Raw genomic sequence first — 20,679 nt, 5'->3', positions numbered from 1 at the left:
ATACAGGGGGGGGGCGCAGGGGTTGGGATGTGCCCTTTGTCTGCACTTTGTGGGTAAATATAGACAGGTAGGCACAGATTAGCATTGGCACCAGCAGTTTGCCCCCGTTTAGTACCATTTTACCACTATCTTCCTCAGAAATATATGAACAAATGCTGAAGACAGTGTGAGTTTTTCCTTACGGATTCATCTTTCCATGTTCATGTCTCTTTAAACTCCACAAAGTCAGTGCAGAACGAACCAGTAGGTGCAGAATTCTATGGGCCCGAGGGGGGGAGGGGAAGTGACAGTCAGCCACCCCCAATCAAACCAGATAGACCAGTCATGGCTGCCCTTGATCGGGATTATATTTTGCTTTCAAAAAATGCACCATATGTCCTTCTACCGTAGTCCTGGGGCTGCAATGTTCCTTATAGTATTTTCAGTACTCCAGGGTTATAATCTTGGCTATAATCTGCCTCAAAATTAATTTATTTCTTATGTATTTAGGTTCCTGTGCTGCTACGTGTGCCTGCTGAATCTCCTCTTTCAGTCTCCGTATCAGCCAAATGCTGGGTGGTTTATCCATAAGTGTGTGGTAATGTTTGTAGTGAGGGTTACATGCCCACATAAGCCACATGCTAAATACCACCACCTGCAGTAGAACCAGGAGGATGGCTGAAAGGTAGAGGAGCAGTCGAAAGAGACAGCAGTTTCTGAGAATGGTTTCTTCCAGCCAGAACTGGAACCACCCATTTTGTGTGTCTGGTTGGTTGGTGTGCTGTGAACTTCCACCACTGGCCACGTGCTGCTCTGAGTGCTTGTGGCATTTGGAACGGATGACATTTCTACTTCGAAAGTGGTCTGTGCCTTTATGGTTGTGGATGGTTCCGATGCAAGGGTGGTCATTAGTGGAACATCTGTGAGTGGAATTGTTGGAACTGTTGGTGTTTGGGTTGATCTTGTTGAAGACTCTTCCTGAGTAGAGGTTTCAGGCTCAGTGGTGGGTCCATGTGTACCCAACTTAAAAACGCTTGCTTTTTGGGTTGATTCTACATAACGTGTCACTTTAGGGGTGGTAGTTATCGGTTTGGCTCAGTGCTACAGTGGTCCATAGAGAAGTTCAGAAGTTGCACTTTATACAGAGATTCGCAGACCACACTGTGCTCATCAAGGGTTATTGCTCCATCCTTCATGGTATAAATGTTAAACATCTTCTCCTCCACCCAAGCCTTGACATTTTCTAAGGTGCAGTTGCATTGGAAGGGATATTTGTCCAGAAAATTAGAAAATGTTCTATTTACCACCACTCTTTGTAGTCTATCTTTTAGTCAGTTCTCTATCCAGGTACAAATACTATGTTCCAGGCCAACATTCCTTCATTTAACCAGTAACCTTCTGTGTGGCACTGTATCAAATGCTTTAGCAAAGTCTAAGTAAATCACATCCACTGCCATCCCAGAATCCAGGTCCCTGCTCACCTTCTCATTAAAAAAAAATTAAGTTAGTCTGGCAAGGTCTATTACACATAAAACCATGGTGGCACACACTCATAGTATTATGATTTGCTATGAAGTCCAGTATCTTATCCTTTATTAACCCTTCAAAAAACTTTTCTACCACTGACGTCAGACTAACTGGCCTATAGTTTTGAGGCTAAGACGAGAATCCCTTTTTGAACAGAGGCGCCACATTACACCACATTAGCAATTTGCCCGAGGTAGCTAAGTACCCTGGGATGAATACCACCTGGCCCCGGACCTTTGTTTATCTTAACATGTTCTAGTTTCTTTTGAATTTCCTCATGTGTGAACCATGCATCATTAGTTGTATTACTAGAATTGGGACTATTAAGAAGGAAACCTTCATTAACGGGTTGCTTAGACAGATGAAAAATATGAGTTCAGAATCACAGCTTTTTTTTTTGTCCTCATCAACCTGCTGACCCCCCTCTGACATTAAGGCTCCATCCCCTTCCTGCTTCATTTTTTTACTATTTACATATTTAAAAAATAATTTTGGATTCATTTTACTGCTTGCTGCAATATCCTTTTCCATATCGATTTTAGCTTGTCTCGCCTTTTTGCATGATTTGTTGGCCTCCTTGTGATTTAGCGATCCATAGGAAAGTTCAAAAGAGGAACTTTATATGGTGATGCACAGACCACGCTGAATTCATCTTGGGTTTTATCTCAAGATGGAGATCTTGCATGGTACAAATGTTAAACGTGTTCTCCTCCACACAAGTCTTGAAGTTTTCTAAGGCGCAGTTGGAAGGCATTGTTGTCCAGGTAGACAATAGGTCAGGTTGTGAGATAAAACTTGTCCAGTTTCTCAGCTGTGGGACAATTACCAGCTTGTTGTAGGAGAGCTCCAAGTTGTGTAGCTGCTGTGAGTGTTCAAACACCTGCTCAGGGTTACCTGAAAGAACTTGCTGTTATATCAGTAAATCAGAAGTTCACAGTTTAGCTGGCACAGGCAGAGGTAATAGGGTGAGGAACAAACAAGACATTAGAGAAAAGGGATTTGTTTTCAGCCTGAATCTCTGTGAGGGGGTGATTTAGAAAGAGTATATCTGTGCTGCCCAAGATAATCCAGAGAGTTTAGCCTGTAAATCATTAATCTTGAGATTTGCACGAAACTCCCTGTCCTACATATTCTTGGAACTATGTCTAAATGTCTTGTAGTTCAATGTTTTTATATATCTGTTGCCTTCTTATTGTCTAAAACAGGCCTGGAACCAGTGATGGACTCCAAAGAGGCTTGAAATGAAATAGTAAAAAAAGGTCTTGGATGTGGTGGTGATCATTTAAAAAAGAGAAGAAAATGCTTTAAAAATAGAAGTATGTGATATCTATAGATAAAGACAGAGACATGCCACATCCACAAATAGCAAGAACGTATATGTGTGTTCTGAGCTGTTCTGAGAGAGAACCAATTCTTTTTTTCTGGAGGTTCTGTAGATTGTGGAAGGCACAGAGGTTGTCTAATTGTTGGATAGAATGAGCTTATTCAGGGAGAGGTTTCGGATGTGGTATTGTTGGCCAAGTTGAGTTCTTCCAAGCCCAACGCCAAGTCTACCTTAATGCTGGTCTTTGAATTGCTACACAAGTCCACAAGGTGGTGATGGACGTCAAGAATTTCAAGGAAAGGATGGCAGTGTTACTTAGAATATCAGTTAAAGGGATAGAGGTAAGAGCCATGTGTGTACACTGCGTCTATTGCTTGTCCTTCACTATGTTCTTCTCACTGGTGCAGGACGGAGAACAGGTCGTTCTAGAGACCAAGAGTCTGAGAACCAACAAGAACCAACTCCTCATGGTGGGGCCATTGCGTCACGCAGCTTGTAGGGGGAGTTTGTCATAGGCTGAAAAAGACAACATGGAAAAATATAGTCTGGGTGGAAAATGAACCTTTTTTTATTGGTCTTAGTGTTACATTTTTGTTATAAAACAAGTTTTTAAAATTCAAAAACCTAAAAAAAAAAATATAAAAACGGATGGGATAAAAAGGTCATCTGGATCATTGCTAGACCTCTGGTTACAGTCATTCCTAGCCATATTTTAGTTCTCCTTTAACTAAAGTAAAATACATTGACTCTGCAGTATGATAGGGAAAGCTGGGGGACCCCCAACCCCAAAGAACCAGGGAAGGCCTACAGATGTCCTTTTAAGAGCAATTGTGTTCTTACCGCTCACGGATGTGTCGTGCCATTACCCTCCGAGTATTGACCTCACTCGCACCAGCCTTATCACTGCTGCCCTGCTGTTTCCTCTGGCTATTTCTGAGGATATTTAAAGGGAAATAAGTACAATTATAAGAAGGATAGAATTCCCTAAAGTTCTTGAAGCTTGAAAGGAAATGTGTGTGTTTAGAGTGTATATCTCTGCTTGAAATTCATTAGCTACTTTGATCAGTTATAGAGACTTTTAACAAAGAAAATGGGGGAGAGGCAACAATTATTATTGGAGCTTAGTTATGTCACTTATCTCCTTTAATCTCTTATAACCATTGAAGCCATTCAGCCAGGGTAGAACTTGGGCGGTTGATGCCGGGGAAAAAAACAGGTGACCCCTAGCCCATGTGGATTCTGCTGATCCAGACCTGCTCCTCGTCCTGGGTGCTGCACCCTTACTTACCCCTTGCCAGCTCCGATCTCAGACGCAACGAGATTAAAAAAATGGTGCCTGGGGGGAAGTTCAGGGCCCTGCAAAGGCAGCCCTGGACCCCCCAGTTCGATGCATGCTAGAGTCCTGCGTGGGTCCTGTACCCCAAACCTGCAATCCGCAACCTGAACCCGCATTCTTACGCACTTGGACCCGCTACCCGACCCGCAAGTACCTAACCGCGACTTGCTGACCATCAAGAAGCAGGAAGAGCTGTCATTGTAAACCGGAAGTGACGTGATCGGAAGTAGGCGTGATCAGAAAAAAGGAGTAAAAATCACTATTTAGGAGACCCGCGGCCCGACCCACAGAACTACTGACCCGCAACCCGCAGGTTTATGTGGGTAACCTGCTGCAGGACTCTAACGCATGCATCCAGCCCTAGTTCAAGCTGGGTTTTCAAGTGTATTCAAGGAAATTGGGTGGCATTTTGGGGGGGAATGCCCCTGCTAAATCCATTTTTTGGGGGCAAAGTACTTCATTGTGTCCTTATTTAAGTGATGTAGGTGGGGCAAGGAGCCAGGCCACAGCCAATCAAAATTTGGAACCATCACATGGATAGACCTGTTCAACCACATGTTCAGGGGAGGCTTCAGGTTTGTGGATAAAGCTTCTAACTAATTGGGTGGGAGGAGCATTCGGCACACGTTGGTTTGGCTGAAGAACCAGACGAAGGGCTCGGTGTGAGGGCCCACAGATATTTCGGAGACGACAGTCACAAGCACCTACTTGGCAGTATAATGTTTCTCAGGATATTAATGCTGAGCGGCCGGAAACTGTCGCCTCTATTTTAAGCTCCTGAGAAGGGGGAAAAATGAGTCCTGTGAAGTAAGAGCCCCCCTTAATCCTTCCTTCTTACACGGCATTCCTGCCCCCTACCCCTGTCTTATTAACACGATTCATGTGCCCCCCCCCCTGCATGTGCCTGTGTCACTCATCCCCCAAGAGTCATGTCTTTATTCTACTGAGGTCCTTGTTGGGGGGTGAATGCTGCTGTCCCGGAGGCCTCCCCCCATGATGCACTTCACTGTCCCACCAACGTGTATTTATGTACCACATGGGGGTCCTGGCAGCTGGTTCTGGTATAAATGCCACCTGCACGGGGGGGTCATTACTGGGTGTCTCCTGTTTTCCACCTCTGCTCATTGTGGGCAGGCGGCACATACCTTGGTTTCATCAGCCGCAACATCCCATTGGCATTTGTGGTTTGAGGAGATCAATAGAATTTTAATATAACAATGTATTTAGCTGCACTTTAAACTGGCAGTTTGTAAATGAAAAAAATAAAATCCTATGTTGGCCTTTAATGCAGGACAGAGATAAAGGAAGAATTGGCATAAAGGTCCAGGGTGGCGGCACTCGGCATTGCCCATATTTTCCTATACTGTAGTTTGATATTCAGCATTTTATCCTCATGTTTTTAATGTTTTTTTTTGTTTTTTTTACTTTTGGGGTTTATTTTTTACAGTAAATCGTGGGCACATTTCATTGGCTATTGAAAAAAGCAGCACAAAAGTGACAGAGGATCTTTCAGGCGCCACTCGACATTGGCGTGAAACCCCCAGAGTCCTTTAAATTATAGTCCTTGAGCTATTCTGTAGGGAAAATAACTTGTGGGGTTATTATGGCTAGCACAGGGGCAACGTTGCCAATGAGCAGCCGCTAAGCCCAAAGTGCAGCCACTTAAAGGGACCCTCTCCATAAAATTCACCCAAGAAAAGCAACAGACATTGAGTTTCCCTACGTTTTGTCTCATTATAACAACACAGAATAGGGGACTACATGTCATTCTACTCCCATCTTAGCATTCTGCTACATTAAAGGACAACTGCAACGACAAAAACTTTCTTTGCCTAATGAAAGAAAATATCATTCAAAGCAGTTTCCCTATATATAAGCATTACCCGGGGTCGCTGGTTTTCGGGGTATTTGCAAATGGAAGCGCTGTTGATGGCCGTGTCTGTTCGTCCATTCTGTCCTATTGAAACATTGTATCAGCGAGTCTGTTCATTCAGCTTATGCTACATTGTTCCAGCGTAGAGAGTAGGAACAGGCAGACACGTGCATTTGCTTGCCGTGGTTTTACCTCCGATTATATCAATGGTTTCATTGGTGTTTGGTTGATGGGTTCCTGTGAGTCTGACCTGGAGTTCAGGAAACAGAACCAACAAACCGTGTGCAGTTTATTCGCTATTATCGGTTTTAATCAATGAAATCAATGAATTAAATATGCCCTTCCCCTTTTATAAGCAGCCATGCAGTTGGTTTACATTTTAAAAATATACCAAGCAAATGTTTTTGTACCTCCCTCTTCTCTGTCTTTCTACCACTGCCTGTTTAAGGGGATACTGCCATGGGGATACTGCCATGGGAATTTCCCCCCCCCCCCCAAAAAAATGCATCAGTTAATAGTGCTGCTCCAGCAGAATTCTGCACTGAAATCAGTTTTTCAAAACAGCAAACTGATTTTTTATATTTAATTTTGAAATCTGACATGGGGCTAGACATATTGTCAGTTTCCCAGCTGCCCCCAGTCATGTGACTTGTGCTCTGATAAACTTTAGTCATTTTTTACTGCTGCACAGCTAGTTGGAGTGATATCTCTCCCCCAGCAGCCTAACAACAGAACAATGGGAAGGTAACCAGATAACTGCTCCCTCGTAGATCTAAGAACAACACTCAATAGTAAAAATCCAAGTCCGACTCCTTCAGTTACATTGAGTAGGAGAAACAGCAGCCTGTCAGAAAGCAGTTCCATCCTAAAGTGCTGGCTCTTTCTGAAAGCACATGACCAGGCAAAATGACCTGAGATTCAGGAATGTTATATGGTAGAATTACTTGCAGTGTAAACCATAAAAATAATGACAAAATCCCATTAAGGGAAATCTATACCCTCCATAAAGCCATCCTACTGCGCCCCCTAGAGTTCAGCAATGAGAATGCTGCTTTGCAAGAATCTAATTACAGATGCAGGAGAGCTCACCAATGAGAGCACTGCTAAGCAAGGACCTAGTTCTAAATGCAGGGTAATATGGCAGTTTGCATATTCTGCCATAATAAACGTGGCTTTAACCCTTCCAGCTCCAGTTGCAGCAACAAAGAACATGGAGCCAAACTGACTCAGATCAGCTGGGATTTTCATTGGATGATTCCTTTGCATTAATAGGGCGCTGGACCCGGAGAGCTGGGGGAAGCAATATTGCAATATTGGAAAACAACCCTAATGTTGCTGGACCACAGCTCCCAGAATGCTTCAAGGCTTGATAAGTATGTTGGGATTAGTAGTCCAACAATAGCTAACCGGTAGCTTGTGGTTCAGATCCCCTATTCAACATCATTTATTATTTTCATTACTGATCTGCTGTCCCAGCCTTTCCTTATTTACCTTCTACCCTAACAGGTACAACTACTTGGTTGCTAGGGCACCTGGGACCCCACAGCAGATTCAAACTGAACAGCTGCTGTGCCTTTAAAAAAAAAATGAAAAAGTATATTCTGAAAGCACAAAAAAAAGCCCAATATGCTACTGAAACAACATTTTAAGGAAACCCGTTGAAATTTTTGAATTGCATTTCGCAGGTTTAATGTGTTCCTGTGCCTTTAAGGCAGCAGCCCCTGTCTATTCATTGAAGTGGGAGAGGTTAATAAGTGCTGGGCTGTGAGTGACACTGGGGACAGCTGTGGGAAACAGGACCGGGTGGGGGGGACACATTGGTTGGAGGGTCTCTGAGAGGGAGAAGTGGGGAGCGGCCTTGAAGAGGATCCAGTTTCTTCCCATAGGAAATATTACTTCCTGTCTAAATAACTCCATCTTTTGTATCTTTCCCCTCTTGGATTGTGCCAGTGGGCAGCGATGGAGCTGGGGGTCGGAATTCTGTCTGTACTAATCCTCCTGCGCAGTGAGTCTGTACAAGGGCTGTGTGTCTGGTGTGGGGGGGCTCACTCTAGGGGTCTGGGGACCCCCAATTCTCAGAGAACACCCTCAGGAGCTACAGGGCCCCTAAACTTTGTGAATAAGACGTATTAACGTATATTGGGTCCCTCAGTATCCTCCGTAGGTTACACCCCCTAATCCCCAGCCAGAGTATAAATGCTTGTGGATATATTGTATGATCATTGGCTCCATGGTGGGGCCCCAACACTTTTCTCGAAGCTCTAACCCTTTCTCGAAGCTCTAGCCTTTTCTCGAAGCTCTAGCCTCCTACAGCAGCTGCTTGATATGGAACTCGGTCTTTTTACAGTTGCTTCTTATTTGTATTGTGTTGTTTGTGGTTTCTCATTGACGTCATGCCCGTCCTGGCTTTTAAACTGCCATCTTGTTGCTAGGGAATCCCGGCAATTGGAAATCAGAATTATCCTGAAGCAAGATGATTATACTTGTAATTAATTCAGAGCACTTTCCTTCCTTGGCACAGCCTTTTGTGCTTCTTTTCTGGAGCCGGTCACTGTAATAGCTCTCTGGTTGCTAGGTTCAGTGTCCCTGGCAACCAGGTAGCAGTTTAATGAAACTATGGGCAGCCGAGACCTGATCTCCTGAGTAAAGCCGAAGCCTTTCCTCCCACTTAGACTAATGTTACCCAATTTTCAGGACGGAGTGCCAGGGGCCCACCAGTAAGTTCTAGATACCAAAATGCAAACTCTGCAAATATTCTTTCCTCCTGCTCCTCCTTCTCCTGCTGCTCCATGTCACACAGAAACAGCAAATGCCCATTGTTGTATCCGATCTTTTGAGTGATTTCCCAGTTTTATTCTATTTATTCTGTAGAAGTACAACTAGTAGTTTAATGCAGTACTGGCTGGATGAAGAGAGGAGCCGCTTCTCGAATCCCAGACATTTCTCTGTCAGCGTTTTCTGATACCTTAATGGAATTCCAGATATTCGGCAGAGGAATGAGCAGCACATGGCCCCCCCTCCCCAGCCTGGAGCAACAAAGATTCCCTCCCTGCCCCTGTTAATTAGTTGGGAATATACAAGAGAGGGGCCCATGTCTGCTGAATGATGTGGGAATGACATGTTGGACTCCTCAATGTTACTCCCAATTCATATCAGTGTTGCCTGGAACATGCTGAAACCAAAATACTCCCAAATAAGACAAAACGTCCTCTGCACTCGCTGCTCGTGACCAATATAAGGACATTAAAGCATTTTGTCCCCTCTCTATTGATATGACGTTCAGAGGAATCTCTTGTCTTAACGTGATCACCACCTCATTGCACCCCCACCTAATGCTTTAGCACCACATTCTATAGTAAAAACAAAATGCTTTTCCCATTTTAAGCAGATTTAAGGCTGATCCCAGAATGCTTTGCCTTGGTGACTTGGTGGCATCAGGGACAAACAGGGTCTTATGGGGAAAATAAATTCCCATGTGATGTCAATGCAAGATAAGGGCACAAGGCATAGCAACAAAACAATCAGCTGCCCCAACACCTAAATGTCACTTTATTTTTAGGTGCCACTTGTACCTGCCGATACAGCACAAACACACGACTAACAATCCCATTCTCAGGACCACGCGTGCTGTTATTCCCAATCACCGTTCCATTCAAAGGCAACAGAATGGAGACAGTAGGACAAAATGGTGACAATAAGGCAAGATGGAGACAGTAGGACAAAATGGTGACAATAAGGCAAGATGGAGACAGTAGGACAAAATGGAGACAGTACAACAAGATGGAGACAGTAGGACAAGATGGAGAGAGTAGGACACGATGGAGACAGTAGGGCAAGATGGAGAAAGTAGGGTAAGATGGAGACAGGAAGCAAGATGGAGACAGTAGGACAAGATGGAGACAGTAGGGAAAGATGGAGACAGTAGGAAAATGTGGAGACAGTATGTCAAGATGGAGGGAGTAGGGCAAGATGGAGACAGTAGGACAAGGTGGAACAGTAGGGCAAGATGGAGACAGTAGGATAAGATGGAGGCAGTAGAGCAAGATGAGGGAAGTAAGGCAGTATATAAATAGTAAGGCAAGATAATTAGTATTATGACTTCTATAAGGCATAGTACTAGTGAATGTGTGGCCATCAGTGAACTTAAAGGGCTATACAGCATTTTTTAAAATCACCTTTATCACAAAGCCAATGATAAATAATATATGATGCCTAATCAGGATCAGACTAGCTTATTGGAACAATGGGTCCAATCCTGGTGGGCCCCACCAACCACATCTGACTGACTGTCGAACTATTAGTCTGAACACTACAGTGCTACATGCTACCACTAGTTCTTTTGTTCCCACCGCTCCCAAACCTAAATAACCTTAGATGTGTGTTCCACTCCCAGTCTCCCACTGCTGGCAGTAGAAACTAAGCACCCTTGAAGTGATGGGAGCTGGCACAATGGTGGCACCTACAAGAAATTAGCAGAATTGGCCCAAGGCTAGGTTGTCCTTTTGTGGACTCCTGGCGTTATGCAGTAGTCTTCATCAGAATTTCTAAAACAGGTTTTGATTTGATTGCGATATAACTAGTGAGTGAATTTGGCTAGGTCAGGTGTTCCCAACCTCGTTCCTCCATGAGCCACATTCAAGCATGAACACAAACACAAGCATGAAAAAAGTTCCAGGGGTTGCCAAATAAGGGCTTTGATTGAGTATTTGGTAGCCTCTATTTGCCCTGGCAGCCTACAAGAGGCTCTATTTGGCAGTTTGCCTTGTTTTATGCAACTAAAGCTTGCCTCCAAGCCAGGGATTCAAAAATAAGCAACTGTCCACTGAGACCAACATCCAAGGGGGCTGGTGAGCAACATGTTGTTCACGAGCCAGTGGTTGGGGATTACTGGACTAGCGGTAAGTGGTTTAGGTTATAGGTATGCAGGAATTGAGTGGATCTTTATCATAATAACCCCCTGGCTGTATGAACCTGCCCACCACCAATGCTCAAAAGCTATCTGCCCCATTTAGTTGCTAACATCCACTTCTTACTATCTTACTGCCCATTTTTTTTTTCCAGAAGCCAGTTATTCCATCCTACGGATCTGTCTGGGGTTAATGTGCTCATAATTTTGCAGTGATGTTACCAGCATGTCTGGGGTTAATATGATTATTATCCATTTTCTGCAGTGATTTTACCAGTATGTCTGGGGTTAATGGAGTGCTTATTGTCCATTTCTGCAGTGATCATTCTTACATGTCTGGGATTAGTATGCTCATTATCCATATTCTGTAGTGGTCACACTGGCATTTATGGATAATTATGGCTAAAGGGAGTCCCTTGCACTTTAGGCTGCATGTTTCAGAGTACAAAGCAGCCAATGGAGGAGCACATGGATTCCATAGCCAGAATGATCCAGTGAATATTTCACTTTCACTAAAGTTGGTTCTTCATGAATGAAGCGTTAAAGAGTCTGTAGACCAAATGATCATCTTGGGTGTGATTTTTCCACCAGATTCCATGGCCAGTGAGAACGAGGAGAGCCGGCTGATAAAGCACATATTTACCAACTATGACAAGAAAGCTTGTCCTTCAAAAGGCCTCGATGATGTTGTTCCTGTTTCAATGAAGCTCACATTAACCAACCTGATTGACTTGGTACCTATTCCATATGACCAGAAGGTGTAATTATGGAGAATAAGAGTAATTGTTAGAATAATAAACACTGAATATGCCTCAGGTACCACCTGTATATAAAAATAGTGTCAACTCTTCTTGCACTCGCCTCCCCTTTGTAAAACCGATTGCCAGCTTCTATCCAAATGTCACCTCCCATCGGTGACTTCTGGCTAAATTAGCTACAAATATTGGAACTTTGATATTGTCCTTATCCCTACAGTACTACATATTTCCTCTGTAATAACAAAGTGTCAGCTCTTCTCCAAAAGTATCACTGGCCCATCTTGCACTAGAACTATAATGTTAGCTCTTATACCATATTCATATTAAGATTCCCTTGTTATCAAGCAGCAAAACATAAATCACAGTTAATACTTACTATTTCAAGGAACATTTCTGAAGTATTTACATAATATGGCCATCACCATAGCCTCTGTTCTTTTCCTTCCAGAATGAGAAAGAAGAAACCCTGACAACCAATGTTTGGGTACAGATAGTAAGTATCACAAGGACAGTGGGCTCATTACAATGACATGCAATGTTCCCTCACTTGGGTGATGCCAACCTCAAACTCTATATGTATGTACACAGCATAATCAGCCTCTTTGGACTCCCTTTTAGAGTGTTATGGTCTGGAGACCTTTGTAAGAGAGATGTATGGTACATGGTATTAGCAATTCTATACACCACACAAGAAAACTAATGGGTAAGTATCCACTTGACGAAATAAACGTGCAGGGCAGATCCCCGCTACACTAGCCTGCGGTGTTTGGCAAATTTTTGTGCAGATATTGTTGGGAGAGGTGCCGACCCCTCCAGCCAGCACTAGGCAACTATTATCAGGAGAGACTCAGGGGAAATTAGGGAATCTTTTTTGCTAAGTATCCACAAGAACACCCTCTAGAGCAGTCCTTCTTAAAATGTGAGGCTGGCCTCACTGGGGACTTTGAGCAGTGGCAGAGGGCTCAACCTGTAGATAGTTTGCGTGAAGACTAAGGGACAATGGTCATTTGTTCTCCTAGAGACACCTAAAACCCCAGAGTGAAGGTCAGTTAGGGTGCAATGTGGGGTGAATATATACAGTATTTGTTGCCATAGATATAGGGGACTCTAGCCAAGGTTGCACTTTCAAGTAGGGCTTTGGCAATCACTGCCCTAGAGTTAGGACTCAAGTATTTAGGCCCAGGATAGGGGCATATCTTTGAGGCAACACTGTAAGAGACAGCACATTGGGACTGGATATCTAGGGTCTGAGTGCTACCCCTAAGGTTGAGATTGTTCATAACATGTAATTTGCCCTAGAGTAGCTGGAGGCTACATCACTTAGCCTATGTCTCCATTGCAGGAAAGTATGGACCAGTTGAGTGAGAGGTGAAAATGATCAATGTTTTCCTAATCACATTTTCCACTCCTCCAAGGAATAGCAAGATGATCGTCTGGTCTGGAATGAGACAGAATATGGAGGACTTCTTGTTGTACGGGTTCCGCATGATATTATGTGGCTTCCTGACCTTGTCCTCGAAAATAAGTGAGTCCCCTTGCCGGGGCAATTATGGTGCCCCCTGCTGATTTATACATTGGCACAGGCAGGAGCGTGGGTCTGCCCCTCCCCATGAAGGGTGACGTGGTGACAAATAATCATATATTGCCTTTATCCCCTGGCAGCATTGATGGGAATTTTGAAGTGGCGTACTATTCCAATGTCATTGTGTTCAGTACAGGAACAATCAACTGGCTTCCACCTGCCATTTTCAGGAGCACCTGTAACATTGAGATCACTTATTTTCCATTTGACTGGCAAAACTGCTCACTGGTGTTCAGGTGAGTTTCCATTTCGATATCCCTATTTATATTGGGCAAGATTCCCAGTGCAGGAGAAAACCTCAATCTTCCAAGATGTTCCTTTAGAACTGGGTATTGTTCAGCCTGATGAGGTGCATTTACTTTCAACCGTTTCAACGTCATTAAACAAAAACCCCAATAATGGTTACTAATTAACAAATCAGAAATATGCATGAAACAATTATGTCCTGCAAAAACAATCCACAAATAAATGTCCACAAAGGAAACAATTACCCACTGTATACAAAATAATGGCAGAATCAAAAGCTATGAGTGGCTACAAAAAAAATCAATGGTAAAAACAAAAGCCAAAAATCCCAGATCACAACTTCCCCCAAACGATTTTAAAACATACATCTAAAAAAATCCTCTATTCAATCACCACACAAAATGGAGTAATATACAAAATCCATACATTTTTGGAAATAAATAAAATCCCCAAATAATCTGGTTCTCAAACAGTTCATGGTCACAATTTTCCAAACAACAATGGGCACCTAATAAAAATGTTGTTTTTTTTTAAAAATGGTTTGCCCCAAGTACCCCAAGTCATTTAAAAACAATGCACAAAATAGCAATGGGAGGATACTATTCATCCCCATTTCCATTCAAAAATGGTACCAGACAGGGGTGCCCGTTATCTCCCTTAATATTTGCCATGTGTATAGAGCCTCTAGCACATAGAATACGACGCAATCCAAATATTACAGGAACTACAATAGGATCTCACACATATAAGATTGCATTATTTGCATTATTCTCAATAACTAGACCTCAGACTACATTACCCAACCTATAAATACACGATTTCACCAATATATCAGGCTTTAAAATCAATAACAATAAATCAGAAGCCCTAAATGTGTCACTGGATAGACCGACCCAAAAACTTCTAGAACTGAACTTTAAATTCCAGTGGGCCAAGAGAGGATTGAAGTGATGATTGGGGTGATGATCCCTCCTAAAACTAACCAAATATCAGATATCAACAGACTTCTCCTGGCCTCATTGCAAAAAAACATCCAGCAGTGGCACAAAATGCCTCATGGTTGGGAAGGATAAAATTGGTATTCAGCGCTCTGCCCGTGCCTCCACCAAAGAAAGAACTAGACAAATTACAACAACAACTGTTAGATTTCATATAGCACCAAAAACGACACAGAATAAGCAAACGTATATGCTATCAATCATCCGTGAAAGGGGGCTTAGCTTTCCCACATTTGGAAAGTTACAGAAAGGCAGCCATCCTAGCCCAAATAGTCAAGTGGCATTCAACCAACAGCAATAACAGTGGGTGGAAATCGAAAACTGCTCCTGGTAGGGCTGCAGATCTGTTATGGTTAGAACTCAAACACAGACCCAAAAAAAAGCTTGAATAACACAATTCTCAAATACTCAGTAATGGAATGGGAGAAAATAAAATCATCATTATACCCCCATAAACGATTATCTCTGTTTACACCTCTATTCCATGATCCAGCTTTCCCTCCTGGAATATGACAAAGCATCTATTAAGATCTGCATAAATGAAAATGTATACAAACTATATCATGACTGGTATTATATGCCCAAAAAATACATAAATGGTTTCACGCATCAAACTTATGCCCACGCGGATGTGGGGAAATAGCAGACGAAATGCGGTGGACATGTCCCATGATAAGACAGACACGGAAATAGTTATTTAAAACTATAAATGAAACACTGGCAATGGACTTACCACTCGACCCATGGCTGGTTTTTTTTTATACGAAAACCAAACCAGACCACAGCAAATGAACATAAATTATGTACACAACAATGCCTAACCACATAATGTCTGATGGCTAGAAAAAGGAAAGGAACACCACCAACAATGCAAGAGATACAAAACAAACTTTGGTGGACGATGGAGAAACTCACAGCACTAATGAACAATAAATTAAGCAAATTAAGCAAATTTGAAGACGTTTGGAATATATGGTTGTTCATACAATATAAAGATAGCTGTAATATCTCATTCACCGAACCGCTCCCCCTGCCATCCTCAACCCCCTCTTTATTTTCCCTTTAATCACAAATGTTGGCCTTCTGGCCAGGTAGAAGAAAATCAAAAATTACACAAAAAGACAAAGAATGCATAACAAAAATGTTCTTTATTCATTGTATTGATATGCAAATGAAAATTAGTATTGTAAGTTGATGTGTAAATATTCAATAAATAAAAAGTTATATAAAAAAAAAAAACAATGCACAAGAATGGGTCACTACAAATCCGGCAAAGAGATAAACCCCCAGATTGATAAGCACAAAAAACACACACACACAAATCAGCATTTGAAAAATAAAAAAAAATCAAGGCAATTGCCATGTTAGAAAGGCTGAACAGCAGAACTTGTGTCACTTGGACCTTCTCTGAGAAGTTGTGTTTTTGTATTGTCTCTGTAGATCTAAGACATACAGTGCTTACGAGATAGATCTGCAGTTAGTTACTAATGAGGAGACCAGGTTACCATTCGATCAGGTGGACATCGATCGTGAAGCCTTCACAGGTGACCAACCAACCCTTCTGACTCTGGGAATGAGGATTTTCCCTTATCTGGGAGCTATAGGAATAGTGGGTGATCCTCAACCTCACTGGAGAACCACCTACACTGCCTCAAATGAAAGTTTTGTTCCTCTAGTCCAGGGGTCCCCAACCTTTTTCACCCGTGAGCAACATTCAGATATAAAAAGAGTTGGGGAGCAACACAAGCATAAAAAATTTTCTTGGATGGTGTAAAATAAGGACTGTAATTGGCTATTTGGTAGCCACTATGGGGACTGGTAGCCAACAGGAGACTCTACTTGGCAGTATACTTAGTTTTTATGCTATTAAAACTTGCTTCCAAGCCCGAAATTCAAAAATAAGCTCCTGCTTTGAGGCCACTGAGAGCAACATCCAAGGGATTGGAGAGCAACATGTTACTCAAGAGTTACTGGTTGGGGATCACTGCTCTAGTCTAAAGGGGTGTAAAATGATGTTCCCATACATCAAGTGAATGGACTTTTTTTCAAGACATTGCTTTATTTGCTTTAGTAGCCACTGAATGACACTGTCTAGAGCTACACAACTTGTTATCTATAAAATCTCCCAGATCCTTCTCAGTTAAGGATACCCCCAACACTCTAAAAGAATCTTTGTAGATAAAGGTTTCAAGAAGACTTTTTAGTATTTTGGTTAGGGATACACCGAATCCAGGTTTTGACCTTTTCCAGCAGGATTCCGATTCGGCCAAATCCTTTTACCTGGCTGAACCGAATCTGAATTTGCATATGCGAATTAGGGGCAGGAAGTGGAATCACATAACTTTTTGTCACAAAACAAGGAAGTAAAAAATGTTTTTTTCCCCTTTTTACCTTCCTGTCACTAATTCGCATTTGCAAATTAGGATTCGGTTCGGTATTCGGCTGAATCTTTCACAAAGGATTCAGGGATTCATCCATATCCCAAATAGTGGATTTGTGCATCCCTAATTTTGGTGGCATGTGGAATGAACCTCCCTAGTCAGAGCTGGAGATTTAGTGCAAATGATATCACGTTCCTATTTTTAGACTTTATTGTTGATTCTCTTCCTTTCTTAACCTTCCTTAAATATTTTAGAGAATGGCGAATGGGCAATAATGCACCGTCCTGCCAGAAAGATTATAAACCCCAAGTACTCTAAAGAAGACCTGCGCTACCAGGAGATTGCCTTCAACATCATCATCCAGAGGAAGCCTCTCTTCTATATCATTAACATCATTGTTCCATGTGTCCTTATCTCGTCCCTGGTGGTGTTAGTCTACTTCCTACCAGCCAAAGGTGAGCACTCAAGCACACATCCATGTGCCATCATGTATCATCAGGTTCTTCTGTAAAGCCATCCCGTGATGTTCCATATTGTTCTTCTGCATTTAAATCCGCTCTACGGTTACCATGATATACAGCCTTTGGTGAGTCTTTCAGGGGCAGTTCTAGCCTACATGGTGGTCTGTACTGGGTGCCCTATACCAGTAATAAAGTATATACTGTTTATCGGTGATGATGCAATGTAGTAGGTATACCGCACACACAGAATTTACTCTCTGCAGTAGTGGTGCTGGTTGTCCGCAGACCCGGCCCGGTCGCTTAGTAACAGCAACTTTCTATTCACGGATCCGCACCGCAGTGGGGAAAGTGCCCTCCTATCCTGATGAAGGGAGGTTGTACCCTGAAAAGTTGATATTGGTGGTGTAAACAAATAAAAAGAAGGGGCACTTTCCCCACTGCAGAAAATTTGTGTGTGTGTGTGGATCCGTGAATAGAAAGTTGCTGTTATCGGTGATGATGACCCACAGTTGATTAAGGTCGGACTGGGGGGCCCAGGGCCCACCGGGACCGCTGTCCAGGGCCCCCCTCCAGACCTTCTGACCTACATACTTGCACACATGCACAAGAAGGCACACATGTGCGCACTTCAGTGCACGGAGCCGCATGCGCGCACGCAGCCGCACAGCGCTGCGCAGCTTTGCAAACTTTTTTTCAGGCCCAGGAGATCAGGAGAGGGGGTCTGGCTCGGCAGGGGCCCATAAGGGCTGGGGCCCACCGGGTTTTTTCCCGGTATCCCGCTGGGCCAGTCAGACCCTGCAGTTGATAATTTCTTATGTATTACATTGATGCTCAACCTGAACCCAACCTATTAAGAGAAGTTAACTAATTCCATATCTTTAGGGTGATAATGATCCATCTCATTAGGGTAACAACGGTCCATCTAATTAGGGTGATGGGTTTATTTTCAACCTAATTCCTCTTTACTTGAAACTGTGACAAAAGGTTCCTGGGTGCTTCCAAAGCCATCCTGAGTGTGTTTTCCTGTGTATTGACCCTTGCCTGTTCCTGACATTGCTTCTTGCTGTCTATACTGAGCCCTGCCTGTCTGACGACTCTCCTGTATTCCATTTAGTAGCTCGATGTTTGTCTGTGTATGACATTGGCTTGTGACCCCTACCTTGCTCCTGATATCCACATTGAGACCTCAATACCATGTGGTTTGACCCGGCCTGTTCCTTGACTCCGTTATCTGCTCTGCTGTCCTATCCCTATACGTTCGATTCCTGTGCTTGCCCAGAACTCTCTCCCTGGTTCTCCCGCAATAAAACCTGGCGGCATCTAAGTAGCTAAGAGGGCTCCACCCAAAGCCAAAGGCAGGTGCTAAATGCAGAAGAGCTGGGCGAGACCAGAACATTGGAGTTAGTTCTGGGTTTTGGGATACCGATCGTTACACAGATGTAATGTCTCTGGCATAGCAAGAACATCGGAGGCAGATTTGGCACCATGGTCTTTACTGGTCAATTATGGACTCTGAAGTCTTCTATTTGGTGCATTAGAGGAGCAGATTCATTTTCAGGTCCCCCATGACAGTAGCCATAACGATTGTTTAATTACTGCCGTTATTTCCACCAACTCTTTCCATCTCTGCAGCCGGTGGGCAGCACAGTGTCCATCTCCGTACTCCTGGCACAGACTGTCTTCCTGTTCCTTATTGCCCAGATGGTCCCGGAGACGTCCCTCAGTGTGCCGCTCATTGGCAAGTAAATCCCATTTCTCCTTCTGTTGCAGCAATATAATGTACTCATCTGGGAATGCCGGGAACTGGGGCTGGAAATCATATAAAATCAAATAAAATGCTCTTATAGAAGGGCAGCCATCACAGAGGCCAATATGTGCCCCCATCTTTATGTTACTCTTTGGCCAGAATGTATCCTGGGTCAAATAATTATAAAACTATGTAATAATGAACTACAACTCACAGCACCCCCCCCCCCAACTGGCTTCACTCAGCTAATCAAATGCCTCTTTGTGCACAGGTACCTGATGTTTGTCATGTTTGTGTCAACGCTGATCGTCTTGAGTTGTGTCATCGTCCTTAATGTGTCTCTTCGGTCACCGAGTACTCGCACCAAAGCCAAACGTGTGAGTAAGACGGTTCTGTGACCATATAAAGGCACAAGGCTACAGGCTGCAGGCTGAGTTATACAGGGAACTCTGAGTATCACTCATGTATTATAAGGGATAATGTACCCCCTACTGTAAATGATAAGGATATTAGAAGTCACTGAGGGGTTGTTCTGTGACCATATAAAGGCACAAGGCTGCAGGCTGAGTTATACAGGGAACTCTGAGTATCACTCATGTATTATAAGGGATAATGTACCCCCTACTGTAAATGATAAGGATATTAGAAGTCACTGAGGGGTTGTTCTGTGACCATATAAAGGCACAAGGCTGCAGGCTGAGTTATACAGGGAACTCTAAGTACCACTCATGTATTATAAGGGATAATGTACCCCCTACTGTAAATGATAAGGACCAGGGAATAAATACTTGGCTGAGGGCCTGGTTGGCTGGAGGTCATTAGTTAATTGCTCTCTTATCTAGTGAAATGGTTACATGTCATTCAGAAACGTCTAAAGGGGCCTGCTGAGGAATTCTCTGAAGTGTTCTGGAAGTATGGGAGGCCCTGAGGTCTAGAACCTATAAAAAGGGTCTGGTTGATAGAAAAGGCCTCTTTAGCCTGATTCATGAACATGATAGAGGCACCTTGGGGCTTGAGGAATCATGTTGTCTTCAGTAGGGTCTGGTCTGCAGCTGTGGACTGTCCCCTGTGTAGTACCAGCAAGAAGCAGGTTAGAACCAGAAAAAGTCACCTCATAGGTCACATGCGCTCCCACTTTGGCACACCCTCTAACATGCTCTCCCACTCACCCATCCTTAAACATGTTCTCCCACATCCACACACCTGCAAATAAGTTCTCCCACTCACTGCAATTCTCAAACAGGATCTCCCACAAACCCAATCCTTAAACGTGATCTCCCACTCTCACCCGTCATCAAACAGGCTCTCCCACTCTCACCCATCCTCGAATACGCTCTCCCACTCTCACCCATCATCAAACAGGCTCTCCCACTCTAACCCATCCTCGAATACGCTCTCCCACTCTCATCCGTCCTCAAACATGCTCTCCCATTCTCACCTGTCATCAGTCAGGCTCTCCCACTCTCACCAATCCTCAAATATGCTCTCCCACTCTCATACATCATCAAACAGGCTCTCTACAGACTCAAGCTCAAAGACACTCCCATTAATGTAAAGACTC

General features: G+C 43.4%; 1 pseudogene; it reads left to right on the top strand.

Annotated features, from left to right (window-relative positions):
* The first annotated feature begins 6,945 nt into the window (after positions 1-6,945).
* On the top strand, positions 6,946-19,336 carry LOC108703542 (annotated as a pseudogene).
* Positions 19,337-20,679: the final 1,343 nt, after the last annotated feature.

Source organism: Xenopus laevis, chromosome 3S (assembly GCF_017654675.1).
Source record: "Xenopus laevis strain J_2021 chromosome 3S, Xenopus_laevis_v10.1, whole genome shotgun sequence".
NCBI classification, from domain to species: domain Eukaryota; kingdom Metazoa; phylum Chordata; class Amphibia; order Anura; family Pipidae; genus Xenopus; species Xenopus laevis.
The sequence above is the reverse complement of the archived record's forward strand: the minus strand, read 5'-3'. Positions and strand labels throughout refer to the sequence as shown.